General features: G+C 34.2%; 1 long non-coding RNA gene across 4 annotated transcripts in view; it reads right to left on the reverse strand.

Annotated features, from left to right (window-relative positions):
• Positions 1-14,788, reverse strand: part of LOC115433758 (uncharacterized) — a 127,214-nt gene that overhangs the window by 35,320 nt on the left and 77,106 nt on the right. For 3 of the 4 annotated variants that reach the window (XR_003937416.1, XR_003937413.1, XR_003937414.1), the window contains one exon: positions 5,237-7,258. This is a non-coding gene — a long non-coding RNA (uncharacterized LOC115433758). Of the gene's footprint in view, positions 1-5,236; positions 7,259-14,788 lie in introns of those variants that run through there. The other variant, XR_003937415.1, reaches the window with a different exon arrangement.

The following is a 14,788-nucleotide window of genomic DNA, read 5'->3' on the forward strand; positions in this document are numbered from 1 at the left end:
ATTTTTTATCAACACTAAATCTTGGTTGTCTTGAACGCTGATTTCTCCTGGTGATTTTATTGAAGACTAAGTAAAAGATTTTGGACAGCAGAAAATAGACTGTATATAATCTTCGACTTGGGCCCTTTTGATCTGGGACACGGCTCGGCTGCTACCAGAAGGCAATGTTAAGGAAGTCCTCTGCATTTACTCATTAACCACGCCCACTTCACATTTCTGACCAATCACACAATAGTTGTTGGACGGATGATGTGTCGAGAACAAACTGTGAGAAAAACATGACATCATTCTATTCTCGCAGCTCAGCTCTGGGAGAGGAACGAATGTCTCTATAATGACCTTGATCATAACTAATACATGAAATTCAAGCTTTGTAAGTTTTTACTTTGGCAACTCACCATGTGGCTCAAAAAAATGTCTCACATTTCTTCTACCATCAGTGATTTCAAAATAACCGGGTGACCTGAACTGTTTCAGTTTGTGGACCAGAGCTTTACAAAGATATAAGATTACTTTCCCCATTGTCAAAACATGCAGCATTTTACTGCAGGTTCACAGAGCAGTAGTATAAGTTTTACAGTAACTGTGCCACATCTGTCATACCGCTTCTCTGTTTTCCCAGAATCATTAAACAGTCAACATGTTTAGGGGAAAAAAGTTGGGAAAACCTCGAAAATTTTACAAAAAATGTTTAATCTTACTTGAGGTTAGGCCATGTTTGAAAAACAAATTATGTGGGGAATACAAGTAAATGGAAACATCTTATTACAATGTGACACTGACACAGCCTACTTGATTTGCTCCAAACTTTTTGATGAAAATGCACAAAATTCCAGCTTAAGTAACATTTAGAATTAATTGAAGATTTAAGTAAATAAGTGAGCTTTGGTATAGTGGTAATATAATAACAAAAGTACAGTGTATAGCATTTTGGAGGATCAGGCTGCAAAAATGTACTTATTTATAATGATGGTTACGTTTATTAATAATAATAATAATAATAATAATAATAACTCAGTTTTAATTTCAGTTTCTATACTAAGATCCAATCTGGATATATGTGAAGTATGCACAAACAAAAGCTTCAGGGAAAAAACAACTTCTATAAACCACAGTACTACTATTTAGTTACCTTTAATTACCTTCCTTTGCACTTGATATGTCTTTAACACTTTTATTCAGACAACGAGATATATTGCATTCATTTTCTGATGTTTTATATCAGGTTTCATTAAACACATGTCAGATGTTTCCAACTGTTTGTGCTGCTTCTTGTCATGGGGTCAGGGTTCACATTAAATACTGACTTTAACCTTTAGAACCCTTTTAGTTCAGTTTGTCGTGTTTCTTTTAAGGCTGTGTACATATTTCCTGTATTTTTGTACTGTACCTAAATAAAAGAGAATGAGAAATAAATACATATGGTCATTTCAACCCTGCAAAAACAACAAAGCTAAAGGTAGCTTAAGACTTTTGCACAGTACTGTATATTAGAATAGCTCATTATAATTGTGCTGAAACAATAAACCTACTGCATAGCACTGCAGTTTGTCCACTATAGTTCATAAACAGTGTCTTCTGGCTTCATCTTAAACATTAAAACCAAACCTAGAGATTCATAGTGCACAGGTCAATAACATGAAAGCCACTGTAATCCATCATTAACATAAGAGGCTGAATATCCAGGCTGAAAGGCACTTGGGTAATAACTTTTATAACCATGAATCATAGTCTTTACACATAGAACTGGTCCAGTAGTCCTATGGGATGAACCAGGATCTAACAAACTAAAACCAGTCCCCTGTACCATTATGATGATACAACAGGGCGACTTTAATGCTAATCCAAGGTATGAAAGAGTTTAGGAAAAAAACATTAATGGGATTTTCACCCCTTGGGAGCAGTACTGTCTGAAATAACTTCCTCTCCCATTGTTGAGTCAGGTTGTGGTAGGAAAGCCGGTGTCGTCTGTCTGCGTGCGTTGTGATTATTTTCACACCATTTCAACTAAGATGATCAAACAAACAATCCATGGATACACATAAATTATGGGTCTAGTTCAAGGTTTCCGGATCAGTTATGCAGACATGGTATGCCCCTGTGGTGATTCACACTTGCATTCTCATTTACATTTTACTGTGTGTTTCTTTTTATGTGGATCTGTGTGTCGTAATTTGGTGAATTCTCTCCAATCTAATATAAAAGTATCATATAAAAGGGAGTCGAGTTCGATATACTAACAGATATCAGGTATGCAGTCTAGTTTATATCCATCAGATTATTTTACAAATTTCCCAGTAAGAGGAGTTTGCAGTAAAAAGAAGCAATAAAGACAAATTTAGATGAAAATAGAGTATGTATTTAATGTTTGGTTGTAATATTTGTTTTATAAAACTCAGTTGAAGATATTATCTTTAACTCTACAATCTTTGTTCTCCTGAGATCAGGCCTCCTTCCTTTTTCTGCAATCTAATCTGTAAACAGTGTTTTAATCTGGAGGAACCAACATGAATACAGGAATGTACGCTCACACCAGCAATTGTAGTTTATTTAAAGAGAACCGAATCTGATGTTTGCTGCGGCACTTCGTATCCCACACTATCACTCATTATACAAAACAAGCAGGAGACTGGCAGCTACAGAGCTCATACAGTTTATTTCTGTATCCATGGAAAAGTTTAATATACGACATTTAGAGAAGAAAACAGATGGACATGAAGGTGAAAATGAACACAGTCTCAGTATTTACTAGTGCTATAAAGTACTATGTTTACTATCAGTAACACTTAAATCAGATTTGAGTTATTCAGATCAGTTTATTTGCTCTAACAGGAGATTAATGCAGGATTGTCCTATGTGTTCACTTACAGATCCAATAGGGGGATTTAAGAGGATCTAACTGCACAAATGGAAAATAAAAGCTGCTCTTTCTAAGATAACAAAAACACAATGATTCTTATTTTAACACATGGCTATACAATAAAGAAAACTAATAATTCTGAGTATTATTTGTATAGAGTGGATCACCACCACAGTCTGCCATGTTTCTAAAAAATAGTCTGTCCCTTCTCCTTTTTTGTGTTTTTATATTAGGTGTTATCCAACACTCAGGTGCATTATCATCGTTATCATTGTGTTTTTGTCATCTTAGAATGAGCAGCTCTTATTATGTTTGACCAGAGTTATTATCTATTAACTATAACGCCCAGCATTAACCAAACAAACATCTCTGAAGGTCTCTGTAGATGATTAGATTTCAAGTGTCAACCGCAATGTGTGACATGAATAAAATCGGATGTGACCTGCACCCAGACTGTGTGTTGACAACACCTACACAGGTCAAAGTACAAAAATAATACGTCATCAGCGCATGCTATCTACCTGTGCTGCTTTAGCTGTAAGAGTGAAGCTAAGCTACTGATCGCACTGTTACAACTGGAATTTCAATGAGCGCCCAGTCATGACGGATGATAATTTTGCCGCTTTTGAAGCTTGAAGTTTATTAATTTTAGTTACATTAAACTTAACGGTTTGGAAAAAGAATGAATGAATAAATGAATTCCTATTAGTTGTTAAATAAACGTAGGCTGCAGCAGAGGTCCAGGTACTTCCAGGCTGTCTGTGGTTGGAACACAATGACAATGGTCATCTTTAAATCTCTAAACTTTGCAACAGACCACAGTTTTTTTAACCATAACCAATAATATCCTGACATTTTCTCATCTTTCATCGGAGACAGGTAAAAATTTCACATTGTATACCCATCTTATCAATAGTCTTTCACGTATTTTTGCAGCCACTGTATAGAAGGTAAGGGGGCATTCAATTGGTTGAAGTTTGCAACTTCACCATCAGGTGTTGCTAAATATTAAAGGGGTCATATTTTGCTAAATCCACTTTTATTAGTCTTTGGTACATTTATTTGTGTATTTGGACCCTAATAGTTCATAAAGTTTGAATTTGAACCCTCCAGGTGCTGCAAAGCTATCTTTATATTCATTTTGGCAAAAATTGAGAGGATTTCTACAACCTGTTTTGTTGCGTCTATAACTAGTTACGTCATGACATTTGCACATATAAGGTCAAGACTTCCTACGAACATTTCTCCGAGTATGACATAATTGTTTATTAGCAGCAGCGGTTGTAGTCCATACTGAAAATATGTCCAAACTTTGAGCCGATTGCCTAAAATGTTCAGTTGCTGGTTGAACGGGACAGAGCAGCACAGCCAACAACCTGAAGGGGGTGGGGTGTGAAGTGGCTAATATGCATTTAAAGGGCCAGCGCTCAAAACGGCCTTTCTGGTGTCATTACTCAGAAATAGGGTCGAAGATGGACCTGTGGAGTTGAATTAATGAAGAATTCAGACCCAAGCATAGCATTTACAGGTTATGTAGACCACAGGGAAATGTTTTAAAATGCGTAATTCCATTTAAAAATAGCAAAATATGACTCCTTTAAAAATGTACACTTTAATGCAAGAGATCTAACAAAGAGTGACTCCCTGTAACTCTAAGATTATCTTAGATATGGACAGAACACTTGTCATATTTTTGGCACATTTGTCAGAGCTCAGCATCCTAACGAGTGAAGTAACAAGTAATAAAATATTATTTACTTCTGAAATGGAAAAAGTAATGTTAATGTGCAATTAAAGCTGCGGGAGCCAAAATCAGGAGGAAAAATATGCCTAAGACGTTGAAAATATAAACCATTCTTCTGCAATTCTCTCCTCTCAGTCTAAATCAAACAACTAAATGTGAATATAGATGAACCTGACACTTTCATGCCATTATGGAAAAGTGAAACTCCTTCTAAGCTTCCATGTCACAGAGTAGAGCAGTAGAATCGCCAGGTTGGGTCTGGGATTCTGACTAACAACTACAACTGTCAATCACATATTTAACCCTCCTATCTGTCTGAAAATACTGTGATGAAGTAAAAACAGGGCATCACAGGTAAACAGATAAAGGACAGATGCGGTCAGAATTACAATACGCTGAAAGGTGATTATCAACTTTTTGCACAATGATGCAAAAAAAAAAAAACCCAAAGACTATCAACCACTGCAGCTTTAACATGTCAGATAATCTTCCCATAACTGCTTAGAAATGTAAGAAGTGTAACATTTTGTCTTATCTGGTCAGAACAGAAACTACCGACAGTTTTGTTGCTTAATATCCCAACAACAACAACAACAACAACAACAACAAACATCCAATCAGACAACTTCCTTAGTTTGAGATGTTTTATTGGTGAATTGTCATGATCAAAAAGTTACAGGGGAGACAGGTTACAGCCAAGATTCACTTCTGCTAAACTTCACTCACCAGTCCAGGAATCCAAAAACGAGAAGCATGCCGAGCTTTATAGGGAGACAAATATAGCTGCCCTCCTCTGCCGCTCAGTCACATGCACTCTTTCCTCTTGGTTCTTTGTCTCTCCCTCTAGTTCACACGCTCTCTTTCCAACACTCACAGCTGCTGTCTGCCTCTCTTTTGTGTGCTCTAATTCACTCTTCATCTGTTTCTGTTTTAAACCTCAGTTGCCTCTGACAACATTTTTTTTTTTTTTAAAGCTCAGTGTGTAAAAATAAAAATATAAACTCTGATATCTGCATCTAATCCAGGAAAAATGTAAACTGATATAAGCAAATTCATGTAAAAATGTGTTCCTCTCATTAAGTGGTTTCAGAATATGGAAACTTTTGTGTTTTATCTGACATCACACACTTACTGTCTGGTCTAACTTTACTTATCACAGGTTGTGTTCACACTGACGCAGATATATTTACCCTACAGACAGTGCAGTTTCTGGATTTAGTGTCTTTACATTAACAGAAAAAATATATATAATTATGGCACAAAAGCCTTTATAAATGTTTGTGGAAATGTTTACCAGTCATCAACAGGGTTCTTTAACCTGCACCTCTACTGATAAGCGACATAATTTAAACCACAAATGAAAAGTCTTGAACAATATAATTTTTTTTATAATAGTGCCACGATATAGAAGCCAAAAGATCAAAATATGTTTTCTAATCAGCACTAGTGTGGATCCAGTCTCAGTCACTTATCTCTGATTCTCTCTCATGTTCCTGTGTCTACAGCCTTTGGAAAGAAGTTTAATCTAAAAAAAAAAAAAACCAAAAAACAAAAACACAATTTGTCTTTGAAGTTTGTCTTTTCTTACTTTAAGGCTTGAGGAGATCGAGGCTTGTCGTGACAGAAATCATGTCTTTAAACCATAAAAAACCCACTAGATTCAGCAAACAGCTCTGACGACAAAATAAAAATGCAGTTCATCCGAGGACACACAGACAACAGAGAAGCAAATTACCTGGAGGGAAAAGTCTATGAGCCACGATGCACGATAACTGAACAGTGTGGTTTTGATATTTGACAACAGCCTGAAGGTCCTGAAACTTAGCAATGAGTGAGCAAACAACAGTAATCACAGAGGGTTATAAATATATATACATATGACTGAGTGACTATCAGGACCATTATCTCTTCTGCTTGTATTTTACCTCACATTAACATAATTTCCCTTCATTTAACGCTAAAATTTCAGCTGAAGACAACCAGAGTATATTTTACATAAAAGCATGGTGCATATCCTACACACAGGAAAGACAAATTCATCCAGGTATTCAGGCAAACTGAGCATGCATTTTATAATTAAGAATTATACACATTTAAGAACATTTGCATCAGGACATTTTAACTGTCAAAACAATAAATACTAGTTTCACTGAAAAGAAATGAATAAGATAGCTTCTTAAGCTGCTGGTGCATAAATATAATTGCCAAGTGAGAGCAAATTTCAGAGGTTACTTTTATAAAAGCCAAAAAGGACATTTTTATTACAATAAATAATGTGATATTACTTAAAGTTTTGTTTACAGCCTGCTGTTGGCAGTAATATGACTTCACTGGGTGTGGAGAATTTGCACCAAAACTAAACTCAAGCTGAAAAAAGCATGAGAAACCATAAGCTGAGGCCACTTTAGCCTTTTGGTGCAATGCAACAATAAAAAATATACTCACTGCCCCTTTAAACCTCTTGAATTTGTTCTTCCTTTCAACATTTGAGGTAGTTATTCCCTCTGGCGACTCCACATAACAATTTTAAGCCAAGAACCAGCAGCTGCAAACCACGACATCCAGCACCACCTCTTGTGTCGCTGCTTGCGGTCATCTCTCCGCCATCTTATGATGGTGACGTCATGCCCCAAAGTGACTCAGCATCATCTCCACTGAAATGACAGAAACAGAAAAAAAAGATATTGTTAGACAGGAATACAGAGTATGGACACCAAGCAGCGGGATAACTAATCCATGAATGGATAAAAGATTGTGTTTAGTGCTTGGGTACTAAAACATTCCATTAAATATATTATACACACAATGTGAACACATTAAACACAACAGATGCCAGTAGGTATGTTAACTTTTTTGTGCAGACCTCCAGGGAGGAAAAGGCTTTCCAGTTCCAAAAACTAAATGAATTGATGACTGAAAGCTGCAGTTTGCATCAGAATAGTCCACTGCTATAATTAGATGTGTATGACAGAGTGTGTATAAAAATGACTTGATTCTAACTAATGACCCCCATTTAGTCATGCTAACAGACTTTAACAATGATACGTTAACTGATGTAAAAATGTAAAACTGTGAGCACATGCTCAGTTTGATAGTTACAAACTCACTCTAAAAGAAACCATTACCACAAATAAAAAAAAAAAAACCTGGCTATGATTTAGTTTAGTTTATTAGTTTATTATGTCGTGGACAACCCCAATTAATTAACTGTATCAATAACAGTAAAAAGGGCAGTTTTAGCTAACATAGCTAGTATCCTGCTGTAGTCCCCGGCCTGAGGACAATAGGCACCCTAAAAATACAATATATTACAGCACATTAATTTAAAAAAGAGAGTTAAGACAGCTAAGAGACATGATAAAACAACAAAGATAAGAGAAAACAGTGAAACATCAGTACAATCATACAGAGACAGTACATATAATCCAAACATACAAAAGCAGCACATACAGAATAATCACTCACAATACATCAGCACATAATCACAGACAGGGATACAGACAGACGGGACCATAAATATAAACAGTTGTAACAACTGCATCCAGGGGTAGATTGCAAAGTAAATAATATGTGGTTCATTATTTGTGTAAAGAATATACATTATACTGGCAAAAATGTTGGGACATATCACACCAACAGTTTACAGGACTTCCTATTCCTGTTGATTTTAATCATTATGTTTAAAATTATTCATGTCAGTCAATGTTTATGATAGTAAATGTCAAATCAGTATTTCTTTTTAAAGTTTAAAGGCTCATTTTTCTACCTAGGTGAAAGTTGTAAAGACCAGAAGGCCAATTGTCATTTTATTTATGGTCAGAACATGATAAATGTTTAGGGAAATAAAAAAAATAAAAAAAAAAAAACTAACAGTGAATAGAATAAAATTAAACAAACCCTGAGGCATTCTGTAAGTAAGATGACAATGTATATAGAATTAACTCTAAATACACAAGATAGATAGATAGATAGATAGATAGATAGACAGATAGATAGATAGATAGATAGATAGATAGATAGATAGATAGATAGATAGATAGATAGATAGATAGATAGATAGATAGATAGATAGACAGATAGACAGATAGACAGATAGATAGATAGATAGATAGATAGATAGATAGATAGATAGATAGATGTTGATTTGTCCTTCAGAAGAAAATTGTTTTCACAAACTGTACAGCCCCAAGAATACAGCACATCACTCACAAAACCCTTACTGCGATGACTGTCACCATGCAAAGTCATATTATGACATGTGTTATATTCACTTTGTTGCCCAACCCATTAGCAACAAAACACCTGAATTCAATGTGTCCCGATACTTTGTCCTTATAGTGTCTATTATACTGTAAACTGTTAATTACTCAGTCTTTCTGTAACCTCTGCCCTCAAGTGCAAATAAATGTGAATTTAGCATATGTGTAATATGCAGCAGTAGGATTTTGCAGAAGTGCATAATTTATAGTAATAAAAGTCTATTTTAAAAAACTGCAAATTAAGGAACTATCTTAATCTGCTACATCAGTGTCTAAGAAAAAATGCTTACTAAACCTTATTTGCAGCTGATAAAATAATAATAATTTTGTCCCGTATTTTTGACACATTTTACAGCCAAAAGTTCTGTCTTAAACTTAAGCACAATCCATTGTCTGCCGGACATGAAATCTTGTCTCATCTCAAATAATACTTTACCCTCCTGTTATAAAACACATTTTAATTATTCTTATGAGGTTGAATTAATTTGTTTTTATTTGCTTCATATTGTCTGATAAACAGACTAAATGTCGGCCGTAACTGCAGCTAAAGTAAAGATAACATTTACTGTCAAACTTCCTTTAAAGGCTCATCATTAGGCTGACTGAAAATAGACCAGTGCACGTCCACTCAGCCTCAACAAATCAAAGCACTTTACTTTAAAGCTTTGCCCTTCTGGGTTAAAAAACAAGCGTCTTAGAGTTTTGGCTAAAAAACAGACTGTAAGATGTCCTCTGCAGAGTTCTGTGCACAGTTGGAAAAGATGAGACCAACATTTACACTCTGACAGATGCTCTTATTCTTAACAAGAGTCAGACAGTTGGATGGCAGATGATACATAATTGTTTCCTCCACATTTCTGGTCTTAGAGTATCCCTCCTTTTGTATCCTCATCTTTGTTTTTCAGTGTGTTTCATGCAAAGCCTTCTGCACAAAAAACCCCCCATTATTTATAAACATTATTTTTAACTAACTGGTCCAGAAGTGAAAAGTGGTAAAACTTTACCAAGTTTGAGACACTAATAAAGAAAATTTAAGACTTAAATGCTGGTTTACTGAAGTTTCCAATAATCAGTTCTGGGTCACAATGTGAAATTCTGAGAGAATGTGTTTTACTTAAAAAGAATACAGAGCCACAGATCTACTTCAGAACACTGAACAGTATAATATATTCACCATTAAGATTTTTTCTAATGAAAAACCTGAAAAATCTGTTTAAGAAATGTACATAAACCAATACATAAGTGTAATCAAATACATTGAAAACATCAGCTAACCAGCACTTTTGTCATTTATTTTCTAATTCATAGTATTATTATTGTTGTTATTGTAATTATTGTTATTGTGGTTATTATTATTTTTGTAAGATTTAGAACATTAAATCACTGACACAGACAATTTCTAAAAAAATAAAAAAGAAAAAAAAAAAAAAGAAAAGAAAATTGTAAACCAGCAGTATTTGTGGATATTGTTGGGACAGTCCACATTTCTTATAGTTTATTAGCCATCTTTTGCGAACATACAAGGATATAGATTTTTTAAGGATGTGCAAGTATGCCAGAAGCCAGAACAAGTAACTGTCAGGCTTTTTTCTAGAGGATGAATTTCTTCAGCCATTTAGAAGTCCCATCAGTGGACACTGTGATTAAAGACCTTGTGTAAAAAGACAAATTACAATCTTCCATTTATAACCTAGCCTCTCTCCTCACTCTGTAGCAATTACACCACCACCACAGTCCAGACGGTTTGAGATTTCTCAGCTTACGTGACACTGTTAATCATTCTGTTAAGAGCCGAGGAGATGAATTGGCTTCATTGGTTTCAAACGTCACAGTAAAACACAATTTCTCTCTTCTACAAGTTACAATACTGGTCGTAAATAGTCTAAAACAGTGTGTTAAAAAAATAATCAAAGAAATAAGTCTCAGATTTTGTTTTTAGTTTGCTGCTGATGGCTCTAAAATTAGTTGGAAAGACAAATGCCTGCGGTAAAATTATTTATCCATAACCATAGTCAAATCAAACACATGACTCAATGAAGAAAGAGATAAATAAAAGGAAATAAACAGACGTTCATTCACCACGTTGATGTATTTCATTCAGGACGTAGACGTATAACTATGATGAATAATTTACTGCTGGGACGGATCCAGATTCAGCGGTCTGATGAATGACCTCTAGCTTTGCCTTCCCTGCCTGATAAAGTGGATCTGCATTTAGCCTCTCGAACCACTGTGGAGTCCATTTATTGCAGAGAAAGTGACAGGATGCATTAAAAGCATGTAACATCATCTGTCAGTCGCCACCTGCGTTAAGGACTGAAGTAGATTTAATGTTATTCTGGAGCATCTTATCAGTTTGTTGAGGAAAACATACCATGTATCCTCATATTATTTTCTAAACATATTCATGCAATGGGATCAGGACGTCTGACAGTTGTACAGCATTAAAAACAATAAAACAACAGCGATCCATAATAGTGGAAAAGTGAACTTTACTTTATTTGCACCAAAAACACAAATAATGTGCAGAAATTGATAGATGAAGTAAGCTTTTCAAAAGAATTACAACCAACTTTAAATTTACAAACTGATATGAGGGGGTTTTATGTTAAATAATAACATAAAATAAATACAATTTTATGTTAAATAAAATCAGGTGTAATTACTACTAAACGGATTCTCCTCAAAATTTTCAGGACATGGGTCAAATTCCAGTCTTTTCTGTTACAAAAAGTGGTTACTGTGTTCATTTAAGATGTACAACTACAATACTGTTGACTGTCAAAGCTCATTAAAATTAATGTAATGAAAACAATAACACACCGAGGCTCTTTATTGTAAAATTATTATTAGAGTAACATTTTTTAATTAATATTCAATGTGCATATGCATTAAATGTAAATATGAACTGCTACTTCTTACTTTTTTTTTTTTTTTCATTTTTAATTTGTGAGGTGCAAAAATTACACTGAAGGTATTAACAAAAAAGGGTGTCAGTCATTTTAGTTCAGGGGCCACATACAAACCAATCTGATGAATCAGACCAGTAAAATACTATAATAATAACCTATAAATAATGGTAACTCCAAATTTTTCTGTTTTTTAAGTGTAAAAATGTAAATTACATGAACATATTTACATTTGCAAACTGTCCTTTCACAAAAAAAGTGAATAAGCTGAACAAATAAGAATAACCTGAAATGTCTAAAGAGAAGTAAGTGCAATTTTACCAATATTCTGCCTGTTACTAAATGTTTTATGTATTTGTAAATCCACCATGATCTGTAAGTTGTAATGCACATGTGTAAATAATAAGATGAGACATAATATTGTTAAAATGGCATTTATTTTTCTCAAGAAATTAAAAAGTTGTTCATGTTTTTCACATTTTTTTAAAGGACAGTTTGTCGATGTAAACATTTTCATAATGTAATTTTACTTTTGTCACTCTATGACAGAGAAAAGTTTGGAGTTGATATTATTTCTAGGTTATTATGTTATTATTTTATTGGTCCGTCCTATTTGCGATCACATTGGGTTGTATGTGTATGTGAACTAAAATGAGTTTGACACCCCTGGAATATATGATTATCAAAAAAAAAAAAAAGTAATGTTTCCACTCTGTTGGAAAGTCCAAACAAGTTGTAGTCACATGAATTTATTTGTTTTCTATTCAAATATATCAAGACATCTGATTTTACAGACACAAATACCACCCACAGGTCACCCACTAAGTTTCTGCACATCCTCAGGAAAACTGATTTAACTGAACCGTGACCCTCACCCTGACACCCACCGTTCACTTATGTGCCACCGCTAAGTGTAAATACAAATTGCATTTTGGTTGAAGATCAGGTGTCAGGACAAAGGATTTCTCCACCTGATAAATCAGTCCATTTATTACTGGTGAGAGGAGCTGAACCAGTTTGATGGATGAGTCAGTGTTTTGTCTTGTCGTCCCTTTGATGAAGTGGAAACCTGCATCAGCAGAAGCCGGTGTCAGAGTACTTAACGGCGTCGGTACGTATCGACTGCAGATCAGAGGTGAAGGCGCAGGACGTGAGGAGCAGATATGTCACCCTACTGACAAACCTCTGTGTCCGATTCATCTAAATGTGGTTCTGGGATCAGTTTAAGGAGGATATGAGGGCTATTTACTGAGTAGACATGCATACAAGTACAATTTTTTTATAATTGCTACAAATATGAACTAAAAGTACCTCATGTGTGGCCAGTATTCAACACAAAGTTAAATAATTATCATGACTGAAATAGTTAATTATATTCTCAACTTTCTACTTTACACTTGACATGCAAAAAAATAAAACAACACACAGCCCACACAGGTCATGAAGCATAAATACTGTCCTTTTTTAATGAATAACACTGATAGGTTTTGATTTTACACAAAAAAAAAACTACAAATGTAAAGCCAATTAGTTAAAGTCAGAGATTATTTATGAAGAAATAAATATTTACAAAAGGCACTAGTGTTTTAATAACCATGTTAAGATACATAACTAAATGACAGGATTGCAAAAAAAAAAAAAAAAACTGCCTCAAATATCCATCTATGGATTAAATGTCTATTTTACACAAAAAAATAAATAATAATTCAATCATTTTTGAATTTTTGAGGCACTAATCCATTCATATGCTTTAACAAAGTAAAGTGGAGTTCCTCAGCTGTTCAGTGATATTACGCTGCTTTTATGTGGACGTGTAGAAGTTCCACAGTGAATGTGTTTATGCCCTAACGTTCCACATCACTGATGCATCATTATTTCCTGCTTTGAACAGATGAATGGTTTGAATTTGTTTGGAAAGGAAGAAAATTAGATCAGAATGTAGTTTATTTGGAAGTCTAAAACATCTGCAGTAGTTTTCTAAATAAGAAAAAAATATTGTACATTTTGACATTTTTTAGTATTTTTCATGGAAATGGTGACTTTAAATGAACTGGATGAAATCAAGGCATGAAAAACTAAATAAACTAGAACTGATCAGTGTCCGAGTTGTAATGATCGGGAATGAAGTTTTAACCGGGAAAATGTACAATAGGAGTTAAACTTTGGTTGTATTTGTGCTCTTGGTGTATTTTGCTTTATTTGACGTGTATGTTATTTGTTTTACATGTACACATAAACTCCTGTCTTTGACTGGGCATTAAAGGATTATTTTCATTTATTTATTTTTCTTTTTTTCCAGCTGTGGATGGGCTTTGTGTACATTCACTGACACTGTTAAGATAACACTGTACTGTTTCGTCTGTGCTGTTAAATATCATTTTGTGTTTTGTTTGGACTAATCAAAAATTCCATAAAAATTTTAACCCATAAAGACCCAAATACCCATCATTGACCAAAACCATCTACTGATCAAAAAAGTTTAATACCTGTTCATCCACTAATCCTATCAGTACATGTAAATAATTGGTGTAAAATACAGTTTGTCATCTTTTCACGGTCATCAGATATGACCCATTTGGACGTTCAGAGGCCCCTTAGTTACTGTGGAAACACCGTCATCCTCTATAACATTGATTCACCAGTAAAACAATGGTGTTGGATCAATGGCAGTGGATGGACACACGTTTTATATTAAGTTAATGATAGATTTTACTAAAAAAAAAAAAAAAAAAAAAAAAAAAAAAGGTCACTTTTCCTTCAGTTTTCTCTGTTTTTAATATAACCCTCAACTTCAATCTGAGCTTTATATATGATCAGTGAACTAAATATTGCAAAATACATGATTTACACTGATAAAGTACAAAACACAGAGGATAATATTATAAATAAATGGTGATAAGTCACTTAAGAAAGTTTAGATATTGAGAAACTGTCATTTTGGAACTGACATTAAAGTAGTGTTTGGTCTTTATGAGTTAATTTAAGAAAAAAAAACAGAAGAAAAATGTAATCATAA

This window comes from Sphaeramia orbicularis, chromosome 15 (genome assembly GCF_902148855.1).
Source record: "Sphaeramia orbicularis chromosome 15, fSphaOr1.1, whole genome shotgun sequence".
Lineage (NCBI taxonomy): Eukaryota > Metazoa > Chordata > Actinopteri > Kurtiformes > Apogonidae > Sphaeramia > Sphaeramia orbicularis.